General features: G+C 53.3%; 1 long non-coding RNA gene across 1 annotated transcript; it reads right to left on the bottom strand.

Moving 5' to 3' along the window:
* Nucleotides 1–9198: 9198 nt before the first annotated feature.
* On the bottom strand, nucleotides 9199–17390 carry LOC134475946 (uncharacterized). The gene is made up of 3 exons (XR_010047285.1): nucleotides 16593–17390; nucleotides 15973–16270; nucleotides 9199–14417 (listed from the first exon to the last, which is right to left on the bottom strand). It is a non-coding gene; the product is annotated as an uncharacterized LOC134475946 (long non-coding RNA).
* Nucleotides 17391–27696: the final 10306 nt, after the last annotated feature.

The following is a 27696-nucleotide window of genomic DNA, read 5'->3' as shown; positions in this document are numbered from 1 at the left end:
GATTTCCGTTATAATGGAGGTGGGGTGAATAAGGCCCCTTTTTGTTCAGCTGCCCCTGCTTTTCTGTTACATACAGCCAAACCCATCCCTAATTAAAACACCATCCTTAAAACAGCTGTCAGTCAGGACCCAGCCTGGATCCTAATTTTCCTTGACTAATTTCAGTTGTACAGCTTGAAGGAACCTTGTCCTGGGAAGCAGAAGTGATCACCAAAACTCCTTTTATAAAAACAAGCATAAAAAGAAGATATAACCCAACTCTCCATCAACCAAGACTGCTAAGTACGTATCAATCTCTTTCTTTTCATAAGTGCATTAAATATGTACTTGCAGTGGGAGCACCAAACATCGTGCTGTCGCCTGTTAATTTCCCAGAGCTGTGTGTTAACACCCTTGCATGCCGCTGCACTTGCTGTTACAACAGGAAGAACAAACCAGATACGGGGACAAGGCTGACCTTTCAGGCACTGCGGTTTTGCTAAGAACTGGGAAAGACAGCAGAGCCACTGTAGGGAAAATGGTCCCAGGCAGTTGCTTGGGGTGCTCTGGACGGCATATGGCATGCGTCTCCCCTAAAAGGTACTCATTCCCTGTTCTTCCAAATACTGCTCCGCAAAATTCATACCTATTTTCACAACAGATGTATAGTTTGTCACAAGGCCAAAAAGGTGCAAAATCCACCGCAGATCCCTCCAAGGCTTCCTTTCCAGCTGGGTCCCCTGGTCCCCCAGTTGTGAGGGAGGGCTCCACTTGGGAGGGGCAGGGTACCGGAAATGACTCGCAAAAGTGAATTCATTTCCGATAGCAATACCATGTAGCTATCAGCACTGTTCACTTACACGGCATGGGAGGGGGGCCTGGGGGACTGCAGGGCTCACACGCCCACCCCACGGCGCCTGCCTGACAGCAGGCCTCAGCCCCAGCTCACAGGAGCGCTGCTGGAATGCTCCGGAGAGCTTAGCAACATACAGTGGTGCCTCAGTTCACGAACTTTATTCTTTCTCCCTGATTCTTCTGGTCACAAACTGCACTGAATGAGAACTGAATCACATTTCCCTGTAAGATCAGCACGGTACTGAATCATTGAATTGGATTCGGTTCTTGTCCACTGCAGTTTGTGACTAGAAGATTTGAGTAATGAATTAAGTTCACAAACCGAAATGCTTTCTATTTTTAAACAGTCACGTCTTAAAAACACAAACTATTTTTACGAGTCAAAATAAAAAACCAGTGCGGCGCAGAGCAGCCACTGCTGGGAGCCTGGGTCAGCACTGTGTCTCTGGGCCGCCTGTCTAGGTGGGGAGCAGCCAGGCTTTGAGCGGAGTGGTGGTCGCCAGAGGAATGAGGCATTATGGTAATCAGTAATCGCCTTTTTGCTTAACATTCCTGTGCCCACACCCTGTGCTTTAGGCACAAATGAGACAAATTGAGGGCTTCAGCTAGGAGCAGCGCATTTTTTTCCACTAAGGAGCTGAGCGAATCATTAACGGCTCAGGGCTGGTGGAAGGGGACAGGCAACAAAGCCTGATTATAAAATGCCCAGACTGACCGCATCCTGTTCCAGCTCGGTCTTCCTGAATTTTGGGGGGCTGTAACAATACTGCTTCCTTCTGCCCAAGGTAGGCTGGCCCCCTTCAGGGTGTGGGGCACATCAATCGGTCCCTAAGCTCCCTCGGGGTGTGCCAATCCCTGGCCAGTCCACCCCCACCGCTGTCCGTGTGATGGCCAAGACCACCTCTGAGTCATCTTACCTGCATCTAGAGGCTCTGTCTTCAGTCTGTGCAGGCTGATCGCCAGGGACTTTAGAGCACTACAGGCCCTACATCCCCCAAAGCCCTCCCGTCCTGGGAAATCTAGGCTCCTTGGCCCCTCTGAGCCTATGCAAAGCCAAGGAATTGATTTCCCATCCACAACTGAGAATCCTCTCAAGCTGCAGAAGAGCACAGCCCATGGGAGTCTCAGTTCAGAGTGGAAAACTCAACTGCTGGCCACCCTCCACGTCCTCGCCACCTGAAGTGTGGCCCCCAGCTAGCAGGACTAGCAGCACCAGAGTCCATTGCAAGTGGCCGATCTCCTGGGCCCGACCTGGGTTTTCAGAAGGTGGCTCGGTGGCTCCCTGAGGCTTGAGAGGCACCGCCTGTGTGCTTAGTGTCTCCACAGCCCAGCTGGTGAGAAGGACGGAGGAAGGATCAGAGCAGCCTCAGGGGCACCGAGCGGATGGGAGGTCAACTTCACTTCCCTCAAACAGGCTTAGTCACTTTCTCGTTGTGGCACAAAATACCTGACATCTGTAATCTAAGGGAGAGGAGGGTTATTTTGGTTCAGGTTTCTGTCCGTAATCGACTGTGCAAAGATGACACAGGACAAGGGGATGGCGGAGGATTGCTGCTCAAGGCATGGTGGACAGGAAGTGGAGGCAGCGAAGGGAGGAGCCACACGAGATGAACCCTCCAGGCCACGCCCCTAAGAACCTACCTCTTGGGACAGGATCCACCTCTTACAGCAACTGAGCTATAAAACCCCGTAACCCAAGGACCTTTCAGAAGTCCTCCTCTGAGCACAAGAAGCTGTGGGGACATCTAGATATAAACTATGATGAGCTTCAAGTAGGCAAGGGGCTTCACTTGCCAGGAGAGGACAAGAGACTTCAGATATTCTTTCAATCTCTTATGCCTAAACTGTCCAGAACCTTCCAGATAAAATTCATTAAAATCAGTATTAGATTGGAGTCCTGTAGGCTGCGAATATCCCAATCCCCAGCCAGCCGTGGCTTAAGCAAATAGAGGCTGGTTGTTCTCTCGTGTTGAGGGGTGAGGAAGGGGTGCCACATGATCAGGGCCCCAGCTCAGTGACACTGACAGGGACAGTGTCTCTCCGCACCCTCCTCTGAAGTTCCCAGCCCCTGGGTTTCTGTCCTCAGGTCCATGGTCTTAGGATTCAGGATAGAAGCTTCCTGCCAGTGAGAAAAGAGGAGAGAGGAAAAATCTGATCCCTTTTCCAGGGCAGCAAGATACTTCTCAGAAATTTCCTGCAATTTCAGTGCAAAACTCCTTCGTGATGCCAAGGGACCCCGTGGGGGCAACAGAGGTGAAGGGACCAGCGTGGCTGGGGTGGGCTTGTCCAGTGCCGGGAGCCAACAGCACGGCAGGGCGGCAGCCAGCCCTGCCTCACCACCCACTGGGTCCCCACTGGCCTTTGCAGATTGGCCCTTGCTTTGGCTGTTTGCTGACCCTGCTTTGGAGGAGGGAACCCCCTTAAAAGCAGTGAATGTGTCTTGGCCATCTCAGGAGAGCTCAGGGTCCATGGGTTTTATTAAATGAGTCAATGCAGGCACCCTCAGCAGCCCTAGACCTTGTTGGTGGCCACAAACCAACTTGTCCCCAAGTATCTGCAAGATAGCATCATTGCTTTTATATTTCCTTGATTACTTATCTCTTAATATAGGAATTGGGTTTTAGAAAACCAGGGCAAAGTCACAGGGAGTAATCGAACGTGAGTCTGAAGCTTCAGCTCCGTGGAGCTGGCTTTGGAACAGGACCAGAAGCGGTTAGTGGCTGGCAAGCCCACCCGGTCCCCCGGGGCCGACCACATGAAGCGGAGGAACAGAATCAAACCCAGCCCGTGGGGCCAGCGACGCTGCTTCTCTTGCAGGAGCAGCCGACAGAGCCAAGCTGTGTGCTTCGGAGCATTACAGCGACTCACGGTCCGTGAAACATGAGGGGACAAAGCCAGTCAGACGATGCCGCCTGATGTGTTCCATATGACAGCCGTTAAGTCGCTTAGTCTGCTGGAAATAACGATGCGAGGCGATCCAGGTGGGGGATGGGGCCGAGAGCCGCTAGGCACCGGGGGGCAGTTATTAAGGTGATGCCTATCATTTCCCGAGCCAACTCGAGGCTTTTTAAAGCTACGGAGGGCACAGGGTCTCCCCAGGAACTAATCTGCATGGAAAAAAATAAGGACTTTATTGCTGGCACAGACCCCAGATTAAAATTAGCAGAAATCAAATCCGAGCCAGGCGTGAGGAGGAAGTGGCCCAGCTCCGGCAGAGGGACCAGAGCAGGCAAGCGGGAAGGAGGGACGCTCTGAGCGGGTACGGTAGCAAAGAGCCAGGGCTTCGGTGCTGCCTGCCCCTGGGCAAGTCCCTCCACTCTGCTTCCCGCTGTTTCCACAACTCCAGATGGATTGTGAGGGCCGCAGGCGAGAAAGTGGATTCAGGAGGCAGCACGGTACCTGGCTCAAAACAGCTGCCCAATAAATGAATCGTGACCATGGCCGTCAAAGGACCAGGTCTCAGGTCCCAGTGGCCACACTGAGGTCTGGCCCTTTCCTCTGCCAGGTGGTACAGCAGCCCAAATTGCAAGGAAAATGCAGGATGCCCCATTAAAACTACATTTTGGATAAACAGCGACTATGTTTCTTGGTACCAATATGCTCCAAACATTTCGTAGGGCCGCACTGATACTGGTAAGTTATATTTTTTTTCTAATCTGAAATTCAGCTTTAATTGAGCATCTTGTGTTCCCTCTGGCAACTCTCCCAGGCCAGGAGCGGGCGGGCAGAGGCTGGAGGCCAGCAGACAGAAGGGAAGACTCCGTGTCAGGTAACATCTGAGCCGAGTGGTCCGAGAAGTGGATGGAATTTCTATTCTGAGCTCTCAAACTCAAATCTCTAATTTATAAAAATCTGACTTTGTGGGCCAAAGAGAAAAGAAAAACCACCTTTCAGCAACCACTGAAATGGTCCGAAATGGGGCAGGGCACCTTCCCACCTGTGGGCATTTCTCTATTGGACAATACTTCAGCCCATTCTGCAGCTCAGGACAGTGAGGCTCAAGTGGTGAGGTCCGCTGCAAGACTGGCATGTAACTGTGGCTGAGGTCTGCCCCACTGGCAAGCCAGGAGTCCTTCCTGGGGACCCTAATGCCACTTGCTTCCTGGATGGCCACTGACCACTCCTCACTTCAGCGGTGAAGGGTGCAATTACTGAAGACCATCCGGTCTTACGGTCTCAGGATGGAGATCACACTTTCTGTGCACATCAGCGTTTTCATCTGCAGATGAGGCTCTCCGGCACCTCTCAATGTTGGTCACTCAGTATCTGGTCCCTAGACAAATACTACTACTCCTCCAGATTATTACTCTGGAGACAGCAGAGTTCATTGTGAAGTTCAGGTGGGCAGGTTGGACCATCTGTGCCCAACCTTGGGCAGGTCTCAGAGCCTCAGCTGGCCTACGGCCGATGGGGACCTTCCGGAACCAGCCTCCTGGAACTGTGGAGAACCCCCTGATGCAGCACAGGGACACATTTCACAGGGTCCCAGGCATGGGGAGCGCTCAACAAGGCTGCATTGTTAGAACGGTCAGGGGAACGGAGGCCTGCCCCATGGCGCACCTGTCCGCGGTCTCCCCCAGCGTGAAACCTTCCAATGCGCATACCCATTTGCCCACCCCAGAGCAGCTCCTCCAAGGCCCACAGCCTTCCCTCCCGGGCTGTGTACTGGGAACAATGCAGATCGGAGGGCGAGGGCGTTTTCAGTTTAAAAGTGGGTCTGGAGGAAAATGATTGTCTCTCTAATGAATCCATGCACATCATTGTGAATGACCCTGGCCCACGCTGCCCACCCAGAGTGCCTGCGCGTTAGAGGTCAGACAGCGGTTAATGAGACTGCCATCATTAATTAGTCTATGCTTCTTTAAGTGCACACACAGTCGGGAAGCAGCCGTGGCCCTCTCTTTCTGGGACCTCCCTTCCCTGCTGGCCAGACTTCCTGGATGAGCATTTTCTGGGCTTGAGGGGTCGGGTGATTCATCGATGCCTTTCCAGTTTCATAGACATCGTGCCCAGGAATGCCCTCCGCTGAGCTCTGAGGCTCATCTGCTCTGAGCTGGGAGGAAGCTGGATTCGCTCCAGGCTGATGGGACCAGACAGCCCCAGCAGGGAGGGTAAGGAGCCCCAGCCTGTCCTCCGCAGGCCCTTCGGAGCTTCTGCTGACCTTTGCGCCCCAGGAGCCAGATCTGAGCAGACATTAAGAAGTAATGTGGTTTGTGATCCCAGCACCCTGGGACGCTGAAGTAAGAGATTTGCAGGTTTGAGCTCAGCCTGGGCAACCTAGTGAGACCCCATCTCAAAAAAAAAAATTTTTTTTAAAGGTTGAGGATGTAGCTCAGTGTGAAGGCCCAGGTTCAGTTTTGATTACCGAAATAAAAGAAACATAAAAAAAAAACAAGAAGAGATACGATCCACTCAAGTTCACTTGGTTAGCAAGTGACGGAGGGGGATACCCGTCCTCTACGTGCCAAGGTTGGGTGTGTGTTGCCCTTCTCTTGGTCACTGTTGCCTGGCGCATGTGGCGTCCTTCCGTCCACCTGGCAGTCACAATGCTGTAAAGTCCCCACAGCCTGGGATAGCTCACGCCGACGGTCTGCTGGCCCAGTGGTATGTCCAACCACTGGGATGTGCAGTTTTGCTATGTCTGTGGCCGTGGAACCCTCCACCAGAAGAGATCACAAAGCAATAGGTCTGGCTGGTCCTGAACAGAAAGCTCCAAGACCATGGGCTAAAATAAACCTTTGCTCTGCATAAATTAGCCATCTCAGGTATTTGTGATAGTGATGGAGAGCTGACTGACACACAGGCTCAGCCACTCGGAGTACCACAGCACACACAAAACCTCCATGGTAGTGGTGGAGGGCTCCCCTAGGTTTGGCGCTCTAGCACTGCAGAGATTCAGGTCTTGATGGGCTGACGGTAGCCTGACAGGCAATTTCTACACATCTGATGTGAGCATCTTGTGTTACCTCCACCCTCAAGACCAAAACACTCCAAGAGGGCCATAGCTGTGGTCATAGAGTAGCTGGTTCATAACAAGGCACTGATGTTACTGCTCTGTTTCTGTTTCTGACCGGCATCATCTACTACAGCAGACTTGGCCAAGTCTTCGTGGGAGCAGCCCATGCAGCTGAGAGAACCGCGGTGAGGTGTCCCTCCTGTCCTCCGTGAGGTCTTCTCTGCTGCCATTCAGGGCAGAGGAAGGATGGGGCAGTTAACGAAATATTCCAGGCAGAGTCCCTGGGTAGACTTGACGGTGTCACATGTGAATGCACTATATAACTAAAAAAAAGAGTTTTATACACTGGCAAATACAAGATTTCCTGCTCCATTTTAAGGTGAGGAACTAGCCTAACACTGACGTGACTTCACCAAGGTCACGTTGCGGCTTTGTGGAGGAGCTGAGGTTTTATCTCAGATCTACCTAACTCCAAGTCCCGTGTGCTCTCCGCTGACTGCCACTGAGCGGAGTTGGGTTGGGTCACATTCGGTTGGGCTGGGTTGAGTTGGATTGGGTCTTAGGGAGATGGTTTGAGTTGGTTGGCTTGGGTTGGATTAGGCTGAGTCAAATCAGTTGTGGGTTGTACTGTGTAGGGTTGAGTTGAACTAGGTGAAAATTGGTTGAGTTGCGTTGGTTCACACTGGCCTGAGCTGGGCAGGACTGGATAAGGACTGAGTGAGTTTGACTTGGCGTGAGTTTTGTTAGGAGCCTTGAATCACATCGATCCCTTTGCTGAGTATTCTTAGTCCCAGAAGTAAATAGGTAAAAACAAACAAGAAGAAAAAAATCTCCTCTACAGACTTTTAGCATTTTTAAGTGCTGACACAGAAACAGGAACAGAAGAAACTGGTCTAGAATCAAGTATGATTCACGGTTCATCTCTGATGGGCTTGCTCAAGGGAATCACAGTCCTCCCTGAGCGAGGCCACAGATAGGCAGGCACCCAGGGGAGGGTCTGCCACCTGCCCAGAAGAGCTGGCTTTAGCTCCAGGGCCGAGGTTACAGGAGCCCCAGTACAACCCCTCATGTGCAAAACTCTAGCATTGCCTGCAAGTGACGCTTCATTAAGCACCAGCTCCGTGAGTGACGGCGTCTGCATCCTCCCTGTCTTCATCCCCAGCCCCCGATGTCTCCAGGGACCATTTCCGACCCTCATACACAGAAAGAACCGGAGAAGGGCTCACTTGGCCACTTTCATACAGCCAGCCCCAGACAGGAGCTGAATCTCTAAGTTTGTAGGACTCAGGAAGTGGCTTCTTTTCACGGCCCCTCCCCACCTTCCCGTAAGACAAAAGTCAGCCGGACCCTCCTTCAGCCAGCTGGTCTTGGGGGAGCCTCAAGCAGGATGTGTGCTTTGTGATCTGGAAACTCAAAGGGCTCCTTGGGAGGGAGGAGATCTCTGGAGCAGGCAGCATCCTGTCCCTCCGTGGCAAGGGTGACTACAGGCGGGAGGGTCCTGGGGGAGAGGAGGAGGGGTGGTCTCTTCATTCCTTGCCCACCTGGTTTATTTACAAGCCTCAGTTTCCCCACACAGTTGGAGCCTTCCATAACGGAGGTCTGAAGGCCTCTTCCGGCTGGTTTAATAAACCTCTGGTCTGCAGGCTCAGCCCTGGCACTGTGGCGCTGTGTCTGGAACCTACGTCCCCAAAGCCTGACATTCAACTGCCACTTCCAAGCAGGTGGCCCTGTGAATGTCACTTAACCCCACTGAACCTCGACTTCTCCCTGTGGAGAATGGGGAAGATAACAGTACCAGGGCTCGGGGTAGCTAGGGACTTAGTGAGTGTCATATGGAAAACGCTCAGGAAGGACCAACAAGCAGCCCTGAGGACCCGGATGAGCAGCCAGAGGCGGAAAGAGAACCACTGGTGGCAGAGGGTGCTTCTAGACCCACTTCTTCTAGAACACAATAATCTGCATAAAAATAGCCTTTGAGGGTCAGAGCCAAACCCCCTTGGTGCCTGGGATCCCTCTCTATCTGACAGGCCCCCCAAGCCAGCCCAGCGTGCATCCAGCAGGAAACCTAGGCGGTGACTAGCCGGGTGTGCAAGGATTCCTCCGATCTCATGCATTTTTTTTTTTAACATTTTATAGCAAACTGTTGGGGTGCAGGCTGCCCCAGGTCCCCAGGAGATGGTGAGTTCACGCGTCATTTCCTCCTGTTTGTTTTACTTTCTCAGATCCCCTGCACACAGCCCTCCAGCTTGTAAAATGTTTGAACAATTGTCAGGTGTACAAACAAGCCCCCACACAGCGGCCTATTGTTCCACAGATGGAAACAGCTGCGGCCAGGTTAGATTATTTTTTTCAACCTGGGGCGAGAAGGGTGAGGGAAGGGTGTGTGTTGATAAAAGATGTCACCGACCTGGGCTCACAGCACCCTGGAGCCGCCTTTGTTTACCAGGACACAAGCTTAACTCTTTGTAGCCAAATGCTCCTTGTTCCACCTTTTTAAATCGGAATGATTCGTCTAAGCTGACAAGGGACTCCAGCCTCCTCAGGGAATTCTGAACACTACAGCAGGGGGTGCCGGGTTTGAGAGCTCCGCCTGGACTAAGACTGGGTTTGAATCACACTTAACTTTATATTGGTCTCTCTTGCACCTCAGTTTCCTGGCCTATAAAATGGGAACAACTATTATCAAGTTGCTGGAGAATTAATGAGAATATTATACACCACCATGACAAGAACAGGAGAGACTAGCATGTCATTAGCAAAATGATTTTTGGGGTGGGCTTTCTGAGCCTCAGTTTCCCTGTCCGTAAAACATAACTAGAGATTACATATTGGGTTCTTGTGTTGATAACAGGATTTTCCTCTTCGGGCTGCTGTGGGGATGGGATGACATTGACCATGCAGGGGAAATTGCTTCGTAGGACGCTCGGGCCCAGTGAAAGTTTGCCGCATGAAAGATCTTATTTAACACGTACAATGCCACACTTGTTCTTGCTTTTGTGATAGGAAGGCCACATGCCTTAGGCTGAAGATGTGAGAAAACCTGAAATGTCCTCAAAGAAAGAGGCACAGAGAGACCCCAGCCTGTCTGCCCCTCACGTGCCCACCCCGGTTAAGCTGGCTCCCAGGCCGCCGTGACCTCGATGCGCTGTGAGTGCCGCCGGCCGCCCCGGAATGACCTACATTTCCACAGTGGCAGACTTTCCAGGGTAATTACACACACACACTCACACACACAGCCGCGATCGGGCCTGGCAGCGCTGGCACGCTGGCTGTCTAGACAGCGCTGGGAGCTGGATGGGCTCCCGCCACACGGGGCTGGCTGCTTGGGCGACAGCCAGCACGGCCGGGGTGGGAGAGACAGGCTTTCCTGTCCATCCGGCCACTCCAGCCCCTGCGAAGACGGGCGGCGACGACCACCCTTCCTCGCCGGCACACACGGGAGCATCCAGCCGCGTCCTGCGGAGGAGGACAGGGTCCTCAGGAAGCCACCAGGCCTGCAGGCCGGGGCCAGCCCGGAGGCTTGCACCACTGCTGTTTCTCCCAGGGAAAGGAATCTGCCTTCCACAGAGGCCACTCGTTAGCAGACGTCCAGAAGACAGGGCTGTTGACACTGACAGCCGTGTGGAAGGAGCAGGGCTGACGGCATACGGTGGCTGTCACGAAATATTAAGTTTCGGAGGATCAGGATTCAAACCGGCATGGCATCCAGGATGGCAGCGCTATCTGTCCCAGGCAGAGAGAAGACATGGTGGCAGCTCGGGCTGGGTTTCCAGGGCAGACCCCTCCCCAAAGCCCTTTGCACACTGCCATTCAGGTTGGTGTGCAAATGCCAGACACCTCGAGCCCAGTGCCTTGCACCAGCAGTTCTGACACTGATGTTCTGTCTCTAGTCTCCAGTGCCAGGAGTGTTTCCCAAACACCAGCCACATGGGGGCCGCCCTCCAGACTGTGGTCCACTGGTGCCATAACTTCCTTAAGAATTCTTCTTTAAGTGAACTCAAAGCAAACATATTTCATAGGAAAATTCTGTATTGTAGCTGTGCATCAAAAATCGAAGGTGATTTGCATGGAAGGTGATTGGCCTGGGAAACACATTACTATTAAACATTTCTAAATACTGCTTCTGTGCAGCATAAACTCACCTTGTCCGCCAGCAAAGGGGTGTCCCAGTGCCGGCTGACACGGGCTTCACTCAGAAACTGAGGGGGCTGCAGTTCAGAAGGGACAAGCTGCCCCTGGGTTTCTTTAGGCACCAGGAGCCCCAGATGCTAATTTGTTTGCTCTCGTCCTAGACCCAGCCCCCTTGTGACCTTCTCACCCACTGTAGCAGGACCCTGGGAAGACGGCATGTCTGTCTCCATGGCGACAGGAGCCATCCTAGATCAGGTCTCCTGACCCATCACTGGGTTCCCAGACAACTAGCCAACCCCAGGGGTCCGCGCTGCTGCACGCCCAGCGTGGCCTCTGTTCGGCAGGCATCCTGCCTATCAGGTATTCCTCCTGCGCTTAGCAGAGAGCCAGACAATAGTACCTGGGCTTCCTATTAAATTATCTTTAATTTCATGGTGCTCAGTTCCACAGTCAATTAATTCCCTCTCGTTTCCAAGAGTCCCACCTGCCTGTCTTTTTCTTTTTCCAACAAATCCAGTGATTTTCTGGGACTCATTGGAAGTCTGTGTCTGGGTTTTTAATTGCGTACCAGTGGAAGGCCTGTTCATGTCTTTGCTCCACCTCTGTCCTCCTGGCCGTGCCCATGCTGGACACCTCAGGCCTGCTCAGGCTGGAACGGACAGGAGAAGACAGCCTAGAAGGCAACCAGGGCCACCAGGGGTGGGAGGGCAGAGAAACATTTCCAGATGCAGGGTGGGATGGGTGCCTGTGACAGAGAAGGAGGGAGCCCCTGGCCCCCTGGAAAACTGTTCATCAGGCACTGGGCTTGGGGCCCCCTTTCCTTTGGCGTGCCCTTCACCCACCTGGAAGTGTTTGTCAGCACATAGCTCTGAATCCTTAGCCAGGTTGGGAACGTGACCAAAATTAGCCAATCAGAGCAGTCCATGCCCTGTGATATTGACCAAGGTATGGTCATGTGACCTAAATAGAACCAATCAGAAGCCTTTGGGAGAATGAAATGGGTTCTGTAGAAAAAAAAGATTGCGATCTCTACTCAGTGAGCTTGCCAGCTATGAAGGTAACAGAAACCCACCCTGTTTCTACTCTTTGGAACTCACCCTGCCTGATAAAGACTAGAAAAAAGAGACCCAAGAGGAGCTGCATGGAGAGTAAATCCCACTGTTGTCCAAGAAGCCCCTAGATACGGCTGTGCCCAAAGGCTGCCCAGCTGCCCAACTTTGAAGTTGCATTGGCCAGCAAACTTTCCAGATTTTTCTTTATTCATCAACTTAGTCTCCTTCCCTTGTTCAAGTCCTGACTAAAGAAGCTCACCACACTGAACAGCCCATGCTATCTTTCCCGAGCACAGCCTAGAAGACAGACTGACAGGGACGGACGGAGCTTTGCAGAAAGGTTCATTCCTTGAGGCTCAGCTCCCCGACACCTCCTCAGGGCTGTTCTCCCTGGAGCCTCCTCCTCTCCAGGCTGCTAAGCAGAATCACCAGCAGTACTGGCTCTGCAGGGGTGTGTGAGGAGGAGCAGGGGTCCCATGTCACTGCTCTGGAGCACAGCCCAGCCTGGGATTCGCCCTTTGCTAGCTGCCGTCACCTTTATCTTCTGTGTCACCTTTGATCGTAATGGCCTCTTACATTTTTCTTAAACCAGGAGCTCTTTCTTCTCCTTCAATACCTGTGCGTCCCTGGGCCTCGCCCAGTACCTGGCAGGAAGCAGGCATTCGGGTGTATTGACTGAGCAGTGTGTACCCTTCAGATTACCAGGGAGACCTGTAGGTGCAGCTCTGGTTACTGCTGTCAAGAACTCTGGCTCTGCTGGTTTATTCTGTGTGGGGAACACTTCGGCTTGGACAGAGCAGGGGCGGCAGAGGGGACTGAGAACAGGCTCCCCACACTCGTGACAGAGGCCTCCAGGAGTCTGAGTGCAAGAGGGGTCAAAGTGCCCCTGGACATGAACACAGAAACTGACGACAGAGACAGAGTCACGAGACTCTGGGAAAGGACAGGATGGATGTCTGTCCCTACGTCCTGGTGCCTGACTTGCCCTGGAGGCTGGCCTGGGGTGCCAGAGCGAAACCTCACTCTGGAATACTGGGGAGCCCTTTGTCAGAGACAGCTACAGACTGGGTGAGGCTTTAGAGGAGACAGAGCAGACCCTCGTGGTGGTCGTGGTGGGGTACTGCCAGGACAGCTGCTTGGACCTGCGTCCCTGGGTGAGCGGACCTGAGTCCCTGGGCGGGAGGACCTGAGTCCCTGGGTGAGCGGACCTGAGTCCTGGGCAGGAGGATCTGAGTCCCAGGGTCATGAGCTCAGGCCAACAGGAAGCAGAGCCGTGTGGCTCTGACACGTGCTGTGAAGGTCAGGCGAGAAGTGGCCCAGCTAGTGGGACAGGAGCGCATCAGCTCCTTCCCTCTCCCCTTTCTCTGTCTCCTTCCCTCCCTCCTCCTCCCCCTCTTCCCTTCCCCTTGTCCTGGTCTATCACCGGGAGACCTGCTGAATTCCAGCCTGAGCTGTGCAGAGCTGCTCAGTGGGGTGTCAGCTGGGAAGCACCAGGGCTTTCCTCTGCCTCCTTCTCAGAGGCCCTGGAAGGCTCTTGAAGGCCGGTGAGCACCAGCTTCCCGGGCTCCCATAGCCCTTGGAGATGACACAGCCAAGTGGGCCACGCCTGCAGTTTCCAAGAGATCCCAAGGCTGAAGGTCCGGGGACCCTGCCTTGAGAGCCAGTGTTCTAGAGCATCACTGCCAGAGTCGCCTGGCCTCCCTGGAGCACGCTAGCCAGATACCCAGGGGAGGTGGGAGCTCCTGAAAGCCGGCAGAGCACAGTCTGGAGTCAGCAGTGACTGCTCTGAAGTGCTTCAGAGAAGCTGCCAGTGTCACAGGGCCGCCCGCGCCACCATCTCTGCAAGGAGCACATCAGGGGACCGCTCTTTGGGTGATGCTGCATGTTTTGGGAACCCACTTTTTCCTCTGGACGATCTTTTCAGGGGTGCACACATTGCCAACAGCCTTGGGACCAGAGAATCTGTGTGTGGAGCACAGGTGTGATTGGTAGGGTGACATCTCCCCCAGGGCAAAGTGGGGCAGGTCGGCTTGCAGGCCGTTACCAAAAATTGGGGTTTCTCCAGCGTGGGGCTCCTCAGCTGTGTCACGACCCTGCTGTGCACATCATTCCCTCTGGCTGGTCCCTGTTGTCCCTGTGGGACAGGCAGGGTCAGGGGAGAACCAAGGACAGCAGGAGGCTCGGCAGCCTTGTGTGCAGTGGATAATGACAGCCCTTGTGTCTGACCTGGGAGTCTCAGGTCTTCAGCAGGGCTGTGACCCTGCAGCTTGCTGTGGGCCTGCAAGGAGAGGGGAGCCTCAGCCCCTTCCAAGTCCTTGTCCTCTTTCGTGAGCGTCTTGAGCTGTGCTGTCATGGCCGCCTCGGTGTCCTGAATCCATTTGGAGCATCTCCCTCCCGGGCCCTTCTGGCTTTGGGGAAGAGCCAGAAGTCGCACGACGTCTCACCTGCCGAATACGATGGAGGAGACATACGGTGATAGTTTTATTCAGCAGAAATCACCCCACACATTGGGATAGCATCACAGTTAAAGGCACTCCTGGAAGATACTCCAGAGCTGCAGGAGCGATGGGGGAGGGCTTGAGGGGCATTTGTGTCAGTGTGTTTTTTCTTCCTGGGATGAATTTTTAAAATGTAAATACACACCATATTTTTTGATTAGCCCTTGTAAGTCCTGAGCAGTAGGTGGTGTATGTTTATGCTAGAAAGTGTTTTTTAAAATCTAATTTAACTGATGACCCTCGATTTTTATTTGCCAGATCTGACAATTCTGAACTGGAAAGACCTTTATAAGCACACGTAGGATCATCTTTGTTCTTTCTCAAAAACCTTCAGGGACTTCTCTTGACAGTGAGAGCATAATCTAGTCCTTGTCCCAGCTGGCAGGGCCCGGCCTGGCCTGGCTCCGGGGGACCCTCGCGCTGCCCTTCTGCAGGGCTCTGAAGAACGGGTTCAGCAGCCCCAGCCACTGGGCGTTGCCCTTCTGGGTCACACGCCACGCCCGCCCCGCACCAGGGTGTGGATCAGAGACTGTGTGAGTGATTCCAAGGGCAGGGTACGGCGGGGGTGCCATCACATGTGGGGCGGAAGCAGCAGCCTGCGCCCGGGGGCCTGTGCCAGCCTCAGATCGGCAATCTTGCCTAACTCTGGCCCACAGAGCAAGCTCCAAAGAATAGCGGCCAGGCTGCCATGCGTCACCCAGACCAGCCCTGTGACCTCAGGGAAGGCTTTGTTTTCTCTGTGTCTCAGTTTCCCCATTTATAAGCCCAGGGTGCTGGTCCCTCAGGACCTTTGGGAGGTGACCAGGTTCACACACGATGTGACCAGTGGGGTCTCCTGACAGTGCGCTGGGTACCACCTGCATCCCAGTGGGGCACAGGAGAACAGGGTCCATGATGTGGGGCAGGAGGCGGTCTGACTGGACACCCAGCCACTCCAGGGGTCCCCACTCCAGCGTCAGGTCCTCTGTGCAGGAGGATGACATGGGTGGTGCCCTCCCTGGGAGCCCCTGCACCAGGGTTTCAGGGTTTTGGGTGCTGCCCTGGGACTAAGCAGACCTGTTCCCCAGTTCCAGGCACCTGCCCTCTCTCTCTTGGTCTCTGGACTTTCCAAAGCTGTGGTGACCCTGGCATACTGTCACGGAGTCAAAAGTCTTTACTGAGCTCCTGCCCTTACCCAGCTCTGCCTGCCATGCTGGGGAAAGGAGTGGAACAGGGAGGCCGCTCTCCTGGAGGACGGCAAGAGGGGCCCCTATGTCAAGGCTCTGGGTGCCCTGTTTGGAGAGGTAGATGGGGGTCACTGAGGCTGGGTCGTGGGTGAGGGGGCGAGGAGGTGAAGGATCTGCGTGTCTGAGACCATGGGATTCCTGGAGGCTAAGGGGAAAAAATCCAAGGGTAAACTTATGGGTTTGATTTTTGTGGGCCCCATCTTTGTAAGGGGCTTCACCGTGTTACCTTAAATCTGTGTCAGGTCCACCCGCCAGGACCTTGAATGGGAACTTACTTGGAAGCAGGCTCTTTGCAGAGGGAATGAAGTCAAGGTCACAAGAAGGGATCATCCTGGTTTTAGGGACGTCAGCTGTTACTTCAAGAGACAGAGGGGAAGACCAAGAGGAGGGAGCCACAAGCAGATGGAAGATAGAGCCCTGGGAGTCACCAGCCACCAGGAAGGCAAGCGGGAGCCAGGGCCTCTCGGGGACAGGGCGCTGCGGATCTCTTGATTGTCAGCTTCTGGCCTCCAATGGCTGTAGGACCCCTTCGTGCTGTTTCAACCCGCCGTTTGGGACACTTTGTTCTGCAGCCTGGGAAACCAGAACACTGTGACTAAGTCCCCTCTGGCTGAAGACTCCGAATGGACATAGATGGGGTGGGGAAGAGGGGAGCCACAGAGAGCTGGTCCCTCGGGGCAGGTCTGCAGCCCGGGTGAAGGCAGCGACAGGCAGGAAGGTGCTATTAATTATCTGAAGACAAAGCAGCCTGCAGCTGGCCGCAGGGCTTTGGGTGCTGCGTCCAGGAAGCCCTGAGACAGGTCCCACTCATCATCTGGGTATCACCCTCCCCGCCCCTTCGCCTCTCTCTAATCACCTCGTGGGGTGAGCATGCTGAACCCTGGATTGCACCCACCTTTGGTTACCAAGCACACCATCACACAGCCCCAGTGTCAGTGCCGGCTGAGGCTGGCAATGGGTGGGTGATGACAGGGAGGTGCAGGGTCTTGAGCTTGGTGCTGCTCTTCAGAGATGGGGCCTTCGAGGGTCACGGGTCAGGGACCTGCTTGACACTGGCCTGTCTCCAAGAAGACATCCTGCAAACTACTGGGCAGAACTTTTAAGAAACAAATCCCGCTGCCCAGGGCTGCAAGCCCACTTCACTGTGTGAAGTATCTGAAGGCAAACCAGAGCTTCCAGCTGACCCAAAGGGTTGTGCGTGCTGTTTGCAGAAAATGGATTTGGGCCCCTTGTCCTTGCGTGGCTCATGGGTTGGACCTTCTTCACTCCAAGCCTGGCCTGTGTTTCCTGGAAACCATTTGTCTCCCGGCCTGGCTGTTCCTGTGTGCGCTTGTCCTCCATCTTCTCCTGCTTGGAGAAAAGCGCTCCGTTTTCTTGGAAGCAACATTAAAGGCTGCCATGGAGACACAAGCAGATCCCAACCCAGTGCAGTCCAGATCAGCTATCGGGGTTTTGGCCGGCCTACTGCCACTGGGTCTGGTGCTGTGACTAGGACATTTGGGAACGCCAGGAGGGAGTCACATTCTACCCCATCGACTCCCTAAGTGGGTCAGAGCTGGGCGGTCTTGCAATTAACAGCTGCTTTAGTGAAGGCTGGGCTTAAAAATTTCATGGCCAAATGCGTCTTTCTCATTCTGAAACTTTGAAACACTCTGCTCAGATAAATGAACCTTAGGGCACTCGAAGCACTAAATAAATTAGGTGTAATTTTATTACGATATTGATTGCTGCCACCAGACGTTGCAATTGTGCTTTTTAGCCTTGATCAAAGGTGAAAATGGCAGCTGCTGATCGAGTAGGAAAATATAACTTTCTGGGAAAACTGGGCTAGGCTGGAGGAAGAGAGATATCTGAGAGACACCCTGCATATGTGTGTGTGTGAGTGTGTGTGTGTGTGTATCAAACACAGTTCCACACCTGCTAGGCAAGGACTCTGTTGCATTCCTGCCCATTTTTATTTGGTTTAAGTGGCCCAGACTGGCCTTGGGTGTGCAATCCTCCTGACTCAGCCTTCCATGCAACTTGAATTATAAATACCGTCGTGTCCAGCGGGACCCAGACTTTTCTGCAGGAACAGAGACTGTCCGAGTGGCTGTGAGCCATCAAATAGGAACCAGTATAAAGAGGACACTGTTGTCACTGAGCCCCTGCTGCACATGCAAGCGACCTATAGGAGCCCCTGAAGAGGTGTGGAAGGTACCACTAAGGCTTTGGGACAAGGACTCCAGAAAAACAAGAAAGCCTTATGTAAGCCGGGCACACGGCATACGCTCCACCAGTGTTTTCAGGACATTGTTACACTTGTGAGGTACAGAAATGAGGGTGAGAAAGTCCCTGTGAGACCCCAGGCCGGGAGGAGCGTGGTGGTGGAGGAATGTCCGAGGCCCAGGGAGGAGCACCGCTCTGTCCTGACCTCCGGGCAGGCAGGACCTCGTTCTGAGGCCCTTGGAGCAAACGTCAGACCCTGCACCTGTGGAGAAGCAGCCTGACCTGCAGGTCCAGCCCTGAGAAGGGGCTGCTGCGCTCGCTGGAAGGTGAGGAGGAAGAGGGAGAGGGGAGGGAAGTGACTGTCCCTGTGCTGTCCTGGCCGCCTCAGTGACCTAAGTCAGGTCTAGCAAGGTCATTTTGAGCCTGGGGAGAGCCAGGGTCGCATGGAGCCAGATCTGGGGAGTAAGGCAGAGGCGGACACTGCAGCCTGTCTTTCTGCAGGATGGCACTGGGCAGCAGCACTCCCCGCATGGGTGATCACACCCCAGGAAGATGCTCGGGAACCAGGACTTCCAGAGATGTTCCCGGAAGTGTCCAGGACGACGGGCTAAGTGTGTTTGAAGCCATGGTGGGTGGGTGTTTGGAAGGAGACCAATGGTTGTGAGCCTCTCACTGCGATAAATCTTTAAGATTCACTGTAGAGTTTGATCACCTGTGACACTTTGCACCCTGCTTTGGCAATTCTTCACTGCTGTAGTAAGCCAGAGGCCTCAAAATGTGAGGAATGGAGTGCAGAAACTAGAGCTCAGACATCACAGCCACACGGACTCCCCCTCTGCTGTGCTCACACCGCAGCCAACCTGCAGAGCTCCTTCCCGACCCCACCTGTCAGAATCCACCCTGCTCCTGCCACTGGAAAACTTGGATTCTGTTGCCACGTTCTCCGTGAAAATGTCCCTGCTTCCCGTGTCCTAGAACCCTCCACACATTTTGCCCTACAAATCAACCACTCACACATTTATGAACGATCCACAGAAAATATATTCTTTGTCTGGCATATGCTGGCTTCAAAAATGATAGCGTGTTCAATGATCATTTCGTAGATTACAATAGTAATACATGCTCAGAGCCAGGCACTTGCAAAAAAAAAAAAAATAAAACATTTTGTAACCTGCAAGTCCATTATCCAGAGATAAAAGCTGTTAATATTTTGGTGTATTTCTATCTAGTTATCTTTCCTTATACAAAAAGCAAGGCAACATCATTTAAAAAATCTGTCATCACCGTTTCATGACACATTATGAACCTCTCCACGTTATGAAATAGTTCTTCTTCACAGCGTAATTTTAATGACTGAATAATATTCCACCATGGCTGTGCCATGATAGTCGCCCAATCTCTCTGTACACACTTGGGTGGTGCTGGGTTTCTACTGTTCTAAATCGCTCTGCATTGAAAACACTCTGCTTAGCACTGGGGCATGTCCATAGTTAACTACCTAGGACAAATTCCTGGAAGAATAGTACGTTCCAGGTCTTTCATGGTTTTTCTTGTTGGCCCCAGAGTTGTTGAGGAGATAATATTTTAGTTTAGTTTGCTGGGTTTTTGTTTTATTATTTTATTCATAACTCTGACATTTTTATTCCACTTCTTATGGAACATGAACATAGTTTTTAAAAACACACTGAACTTAAATCAGTGAATTTCTGAGAAGTGTGCAGCCCTTTCAGCCCGCCCTCACACAGGACCTGAAGGCTGCGGCTGGTTCGGATCACTCCTGTCCGTCCAGCCGGAGAGACCCAAGATCCTGAATTCCAATTCGGTACGCTTCTCCAGCCTGGTTTTGAACTTGGCAGAAAAGGAAGCCTAAGGCACAAACCCTTCCGTTTGGCTGCTGTCTCCACCTTGGTTCCGAGGACTCGATCCCTTGTGTACCTTTCACAGGCTGCTGCCCGGTGTCCTGGAAAGGCACTGATGCCACAGCTCACGTGTGCTCTCACTGCTGAAGAGGCGGCACGGCCGGCGGGAATGTCACCTGGGCAGCCCCCTCAGGCTCACTGTCTCTAGGGTCGAGTTTGCAGTTAAACCGTGCAGACCCTTCAGGGGCCGGGACAGGCTCTGCAGCAGGTGTCTGAAGTCGCCCACTGTGTGCGAGCTGTGGAGCAGCTGGAGCCAATCCAGGCCCCACCAGACACCCGGCCCTGGTCAGCCCAAGTGAGCAGAACCCAAGTGACCTGGAAAAAAATCCACATCTGTTAAGCACCGACTGCCATCTCCACCTGTTCTGGAAAGTTCTTGAAGGTGCTGGAAGAACTCTGAATGCACAGGGAGAAACCAGTGGGTGAAGACATGAATCCGCTGCCCTCCACCCGGCCTGCGCGCCCGTCCAGCAGAAAGGCCCCTTTGTTGTTTGCAGACAAGAAGAGCTGTTTGCTTTGTGGGTCTGCGGCACCCTGCGGAGGTGGTGTCCCGGGGGCAGCTGGGCCTTCGCCCGCGCCTCCTGCCGGGGTGACTGATGAGCCTGCCTGTGTCGCCCACAGCTGCGGCTGCCAGCCCAGCCGGCTGCGCCGCCCCGCGCTCTGTGCTCAGGAACGAGAGCACAATGGAGGCATTGTGGTCACTTCCCCGTCCCTTGATGGTCCCAGTTACTCATCAAGGATGTTGGCGAGCCTGGTGCCGGAACACAGCGTCCTTGTCCCTTGATGGAGCAGCAGACGCGCTCAGACAGCGGCCCCGGGGCGGCGGCCGGTGATGAGTTCACCCCTTGGCCGTCCAGAGAGCCCGCCGGGCCCAGCTTGGCAGAAGAGGGTCAGCGGGCGGTCACGCGGGTGGCCCTCTGGAGTCCACCCCAAAGGGAAATGATGACAACTGTCTTCCCCCCAGGAGGTGCCCAGCGAGTCCCACGGGAAGGGTGGCCCCCAATGTGAGCTGCTTGCTGTTGTCAACCCCTGATCGAAACCCCCAGGTACCTCCCCTAGCACTTAGAACAAAGTCAAAGCTCCTCATGCAAGGCCCTCCAGGGTGTGGCCCCCAAAGTCCTCCCCACTTTGGGCACTGTGCTGTGTGCCCACGGCCCCGATTTCTGCTCCTGGACACATAGCAGTCTGTCCTCCCGAGGCCTCCCCTTCTGCCCAGGGAATGACAGGGTTCTGGTCCCCTACCCAGGGCCGCTGACTGAGGGCTCCGGGCCCCAGTCCCCTTCGCTCCCTGACACCTGCAGCAGCACCTACCCATGGAGAGACAGTCCTTGAGCAAAGGGACTTTGGGGCAGTGGGCACAAGACCTGGCAGCCTAGATGCTCAGTAAATACGGAAGGGAGGGAGGAAAAGTCAGAGACATCGTAACCGGATGATTTCAGCAGCACACCCGCCCCTGTCTCCATGGAATCAGCTGTGCTCCTGGTCTTTCTTCAGACCCTGGGCCAAGACACCTCCCCTTTTGGAGCCTTAGTTTCCCCATCTGCATCATGGGAACAGACCCAGTTGCAATGTTTTCCTCGCTGAAGGCGTGGTCTTGCTGCAGAGGGAAGATGGAAGGAATCCTCAGGAACATTCCAGGGTGGAAGAAGGAAAACAGTTCTGACTTTCGCCTTCGCTAAGCCCTGGCTTGGCCTGACCTTGAAATCTCTGCAGATTCTGAACTTTGCAACCTCTGAGCCCTTGGCAAGAACCAGGCTCAAGTTCACCGAAGGATCTCCTGGGCTGGGCGGAACCCTGCTGCCTGTCCAGTGCTGTGCTCCAACATGGGATAAAGTGTCCGCCCTTGAGCCAGACGGTATGCACACCGCGAGGTGGCAGGGCCATGGCAGCCTGCTGCAGCCCAGAAACTTTCCGAGAAAGCTGTGAGCCAGAGGAAGGTCTGGTGTCCAGCAGCAGGGATGGGATGTTTCGGAGCTGCCCGCACTGGGCACTGGAGCCAAGCAGCCTTGGGTCTCAGAATCTGATGTCCCGGCAGCAGCCCTTGACTGTCCGGCCTCCAGGTCATTCATTTATCCCAAAATATTTACGGAGCACTCCCCAGGGACACGGAGTCTGGAGGGAGCAGACACAGATCAGACAAAGTCCAGGGGACACACATGCTGGGCGGGGGTGCAGGATAAACAGGAGAGCAGGTGCATCCACAGATAACATATTAGCGAATGCCAAGGCACACAATGGGCAGAGACAGCAGCGGGAGGGGCTGCCTCCGCGGCAGGTCAGGGGCAGCCTCTGAGCAGGTGCAGTGTCCCCCGCCTGCTGAGCTGGGAGAGTGCTGCCAGCGGGCCAGGGTGAGGCAGGGCATTCGCAGGAGAAAGGGAAATTCGAGGCCACATCCCAGAAGACCAGTGAAAACTTTGCTTTCTGTGTGTTTTTCTCGCTGTCTGAGTCACCTGGAGAGACAGGGCAGGAGAAGGCCCGGATCAAAGGATTTGTTCCGCAGCTGCGGGGCAGGCTCTGAACACAGGCGGGGTCCTCAGGCTTACCCTGGGAGAGCAGCGTCCACAGCCAGAATCCCTTCTCCTTCTTTAGGGAGCCTCCACCCCGCTCCTAAGGCTCTTGCCTGATCGGGCCAGGCCCCCTGGGTCATCAGGAGAATCCCTTTTCTGAGTGCCAGCTGATTTGGGGCTGAATCACGGCTATGAAAGACCTCACCTCAGTGCCCGAGGCCGTGACTGAGCAGTTCTGCTCCCCCTTTTGGAGGGGTCCCAGGGCTCTGTTGCCTTTCCAATGGGGAGGCCTCCTGCCCCTGCGGCCCCACCCCATTCATCAGCCTGTTCCTCCGATGAGACCCCTAAAGAGACAGCCCTCCCCACTCCCCTGGGCGCAATCCAAATATTCTAATCCAAAATATTTATTTTGACCCAGGGAATGAATCCACAGTAGATTCTGAAATACGTAAAAATTAAGTCCAATCACACAATGTAGGGGGACAGGACAGATATAATATTTTCATTAACAACAGCTTAAATTTGTTTTCGTACTTACTAAGGACTGTTCTATTCCCCCCCCCCAACTTTGTTTCTGGTTGTATACATGTTGATGATCTCTTCGGCAATGTCAGCACCCCTTTCTATGGAGAAATATAGACAGATACTTTAAAGTGCCTTTTACTATAGTTGGGAGAAATTTGCTTTGTGTGTTTAACAGTTTATAAGAGATTCTTTCAAATTTTCAACTCTTTCTTAGTAATATAATGTCATTTTTCAGGCTGTTGTCAAATTTGGCATCTTCCGTTACATTTCTTTCTTGGTGAGCTATAAGATTTCAGAACATGGCGTGAACGCTTTTCAATACTTTTTGAATTGATTACACTCAGAGCATTCCTAGGAGATGTGACAGTTAATTTTTTGTCACCTCCACTCAGCGAAGGGACACACACAGAGCCGGTAAAGCTTGGTTGCAGAGTGCGTCTGTGAGGTCGCTTTGGAAGAAAGGAGGGTGTGAGTTGGTAGCACACACAACAGGAGTGGGTGCCACTCAGCCCACCGAGGCCCAAACAGAACAAGAAGCAGAGGAAAGGCAAGCTGGCTCTCTCTTCAGGACCTGGCACATCCGCTTTCTCCTGCCTCCAGAGACTGCACAGCCGGTCTCGATTAATCTAGAATTTGTATAACATATTTGCCTGTTACTTTGCTTTATAATTGAATGGATAATTTTTATATTTGTCTAGTTATTCATTTGTTTTTTGCTTTTACGACCTCTCTGCCACGGATAAGCTTTTTCTATACACAGTAGAGTAACACCTCAGTTCCCGAATGCTTTTGTTTGCAAACCATTTGTTTCTTGAACAAAAGCACGAGGCAAAATTTTGTTTCTACTTGCAAATTCTGCACTGGTGACAAGCGTGGCCCACAGCCATCTTCTCCACATAAACACACACACTGCTGTCTTCCCCAAACTCATTAAACAAGTTAAATTCATAAACCGAGGTACCTCCGTAACAGTGATATTTCAAAGGCCACGTGTGGGGTTGATTCTCTTGTTGGTTTCGGTTTTGGTTTTTGCATGGTGCTGGAGGGCAGATCCAAGGATAATCACTGAGATACCATCAGCTGTTTAGTGAGACACAAGTTCTCACTAAGTCGCTTAGGCTGATCTAGAGTTTTGGATCCTCCTGCCTCAGCCTCCCAAGTAGCTGAGACCCAGGTGTGCAATGTTCCTTTTTATTCTATGTCAGGCCTATGTGACATCGTAGGAAACGTGTATTTTTGTTTCCTTCACTATGTTTTGCCGGGAAGCAACGTCCTTGTTCTTCATGAGCTTCATCTGAAGCCGCACGTGCCCTCCCCAAAGCGTCGTCTGCCTCAGTAGAGATGATGCCAGGAAGCAAGGCTCTGGCTGTCACCGCTCGGCATCTGAGTCCTGGTTTTGGTGCCAGGGGCAAGATGACCAACAGCTTTGCAGCCTCTGGAGCCAGAAACCAGCCTGGCAAAGGTGATAGATGAGGTACTTTCTCAGGGTAGATGCAGTTTGATGCTGGTCTGGCAGAAAACCTCACCGAAAAAACCCAGTGAGGTCCCTGCAGGCAGACATTAGGAACCCCGACCTCTAGGTGAGGAGACTCAGACCTGGGAATCCCTTTGACCGACATCAATGACTTCTTAGAACCAAACCTGGGTGTCACTGAGCCCTATGTCCAGGTTCTTACCATGCCCCACTGTCTCCCAAGAACTGGAAAGCCACAGATGGAGGACTTGGGGGCTGGCTGGGGACAAGGCCAATCCTGGGGCCTGTGTGGCCGTGAGAAAGACACAGTCCCCTGGGAACATCGTCAGCTGGACCCATTTGGCTGGGAAGCTCTTTGAAGCTGGGCAGCATCCAACACGCCAGCCAGGCAGTCCCTGGGGCTTCCGGGAGGCTGGGAACACGGGCCCCCTCTGTCACGCCGGTTAAAGCACCCATTGGGCCTTTTGTGTGGGAAGGGACAGACAGCGTCCGGGGGAGCGGAGTGCCAATGGGAGAGGAAGAACTGCATTCCCAACATTTTACATAGGGTGTGCCACAAAGGAAGGGCACAGGGTCAGACCAGCCTTCCCCGGAACTGTCAGGAATGCACCGTAAGTGACGGCGGCACTCGGAGGAGGCAGACATTGTGCTGAGCACCTCACGTCATCCCAGGAAGCAGGGTAGTGGCTGGGAACACGGTGCCAACTGGAATCCTGGCCCTGCCGCTTCCTGGCTGTGTGGGGAGTGACCTTGGGAAGGCTGAACGTTGACTTCGAGTGGAGATGACAGTTCTGGGAACCTCAGTGATGGACTCCGAGTGCTTCATAGTAACATGCCCGCCTCAGTCATCAACCTCAAATCAGAGATGCGGAGGGGTGGCTGGCAGGAGGGGTGCGCCCAGCCAGAGCTGCTCCGAGTGCCGTCAGGCCTGTTGCCCTACCGGGGAGCAGGAGGGGAGCGACTCACTCAAGGTCACACAGGGGATGCAGTGGGGTCAGACGTGGCCCAGAGCTCTCCGAGCCCAAACCCCTCTCCACAGATGGCTGATGCTCCTGTGATGAGGTAAAGGGGGGCGGACCATTGCTCCCCAATGGAGATGACCCACATCCAGCTCCAGCAGCCATTTATAGGCAGAAAGATGAGTTCAGTGTGGCCACAGCCTAAAAGCACTCCAGCTAAGCATCTGGGTTTTTGAGGCCAATAACCTTCATTGTAAAGTTAGCAATTAATTTGCCACCACTGGCAACTCACGTTTCCCTCTTTCCCTCTCCTGTCCTGCTTATGATAAAGCAAGCTACCTTCTCTCCTGCTGTGTCTTACACGGCCACGCTAGAGAAAGCCAACAATTTCCAGGAAATATCTCTTGCAAGATGGCTATTCTTGCACCAAATACATCCATTCACCCACCCACCCATGCACTAACCCCTCCATCTGTTCATGATCCATCTTTCCGTCTACCTATCCATCTATCCACTCTTACATACCTACATGCATCCAACCAGTCACTAATCCAGCTCTCCATTGGTCCATTCATGCGTCTATCCATGCAGATGTCCATCCATGCATCTGTCCATCCATTCATCTGTCCATCCATGCATCCATCCATGCATCTGTCCATCCATGCATCTATCCATCCATGCATCTGTCCATCCATGCATCTATCCATCCATGCATCTGTCCATCCATGCATCTGTCCATCTATGCATCCACCCATTCCATCTATGCATTTATCCATCTCCTCATCCATGTATCCATTTATCCACTTACGGGTATATGCATGCATCCACCCGAGGATCTCTCCATGCATTCATGGGACACGTGAAGTCATCAGCCGGCAGTGAACACAGAGACGCCCAAGTCACGGCCCTTGCCTGACAGGAACTCACTTCACTACCTTGGACATGGCATTTCAGCCTGCTGTGAGGGAGGAATTGGGAAGGATCAGCAAACCTTACTTGTAATCTCCTCGGGTTACTCTGGTTTGGCTGACTCTTTCTAGACTTATAGGTGACAGGAGGCCACTCATTACCCAGTGCAAGGTTGTTTGTGGCAAGCATTCCCCAGGATAGGGAGAGAGCTTCTTAGATTCCATCTGGTCTTTCAGCAAAGACCCACTCATCCCCTCCTCGGTTCCAGGCATTGTGCAGGGACTAGCTCAACATGCTACAGTGAAAAATTTGCTGATCTCTGTCTTTTGTGCATCAAAAATTATAGATACTTGAAAATTCAACATTCACACCATGAAAGCGACAGATATTAATATAGTAAAGCCGCTTAGAGGCTTCTGCCTTTTGCCTTAGAGTTTACTACACTTCTGAGTGGTGAAGCGGTGTCTTTGTGGTGTGTTTGGCACATTTGGATAACTCTGGGAAACCTAATGGGGCTGAACCCAGGGCCTTTGCACTGGCTACATTCCCAGCAGCTCTCACCTCCTTTTTCAAAAAACTGTGAAACTGGATAATACCAAGTCATGAGGGGGCCACTCTGGGGCTGAACTCATGTTCTTCTTACCTCAGCCTCCCAAGGTGCTGAGATTACAGGCAGGTGCCACCGTGCCCAGCTGGTACTCTTTGTTAAAGGCATTTTAAATACTTTGGTGTGCTCAGGAGTAAAATCAGTAAGCTTTTTATTCCTTTGGATATAGTATATTTAAGTCCTGCTGAAACATGTTTTAGAAACTGTGTGATGGTACAGTTTGGAAGAGGGCTGTGGTGACTTTCCGGGGAGACCTGGACACTCCATGAAGCTCAGCTCTGCGCATCCTCCCGAGCAAACGCCTGACGGGGCACTGATGCCTCCCGCTGCTCCCCAGGGGTAGCAGAGCCGGCGATGGGCAGTGTTTGGCTGAAGCCAAGCTAACAACGGCCTCTCCCATCCCCTGCCTGCATTTTGCAGATGAGGAAACTCGGAACAAGAGGGGAGGGGGGATGCCTGAGTCCCTCCCGTGACCACAGGGATCCCAGGACAGGAGCCAGGCTCCTGCCCTAAGGCGGTTCCCCCCCCAGCACAATCTCCTCCTCCTCTTCTTCCTCCTCCTCCCCCCGCCTTTTCTGCAGGCCCCGGGCCACCAGCCTCTCCTTCCTCTTCCCAGTCGTCCTCCCACTGCAATCGATCTTCGCAAAACACTAATTTATTGTCTCACTCTCCTCCGTAAGCTCTGTCGATGGTCTCTCCTAAATCTCGATGAAGATCAAAAGCCAGGGTCAGCGCCCAACGTCCCCCTTCACTCGCCTCCTCTTTGCACACAGGGCCACGCGGGGGCTGCGGTCCAGCCCACTTCCTGCCTTGGTAAGTCTGGTCAGCACATCCCCTCTGCCTCAAATCCCCTCCTACCCTCTCCCTGCTCCTGGCATGACTGGATCCTTC

This window comes from Cavia porcellus, unplaced genomic scaffold (genome assembly GCF_034190915.1).
Source record: "Cavia porcellus strain 051 isolate PalLab524CR breed Dunkin Hartley unplaced genomic scaffold, mCavPor4.1 scaffold_5, whole genome shotgun sequence".
NCBI classification, from domain to species: Eukaryota; Metazoa; Chordata; class Mammalia; order Rodentia; family Caviidae; genus Cavia; species Cavia porcellus.
The sequence above is the reverse complement of the archived record's forward strand: the minus strand, read 5'-3'. Positions and strand labels throughout refer to the sequence as shown.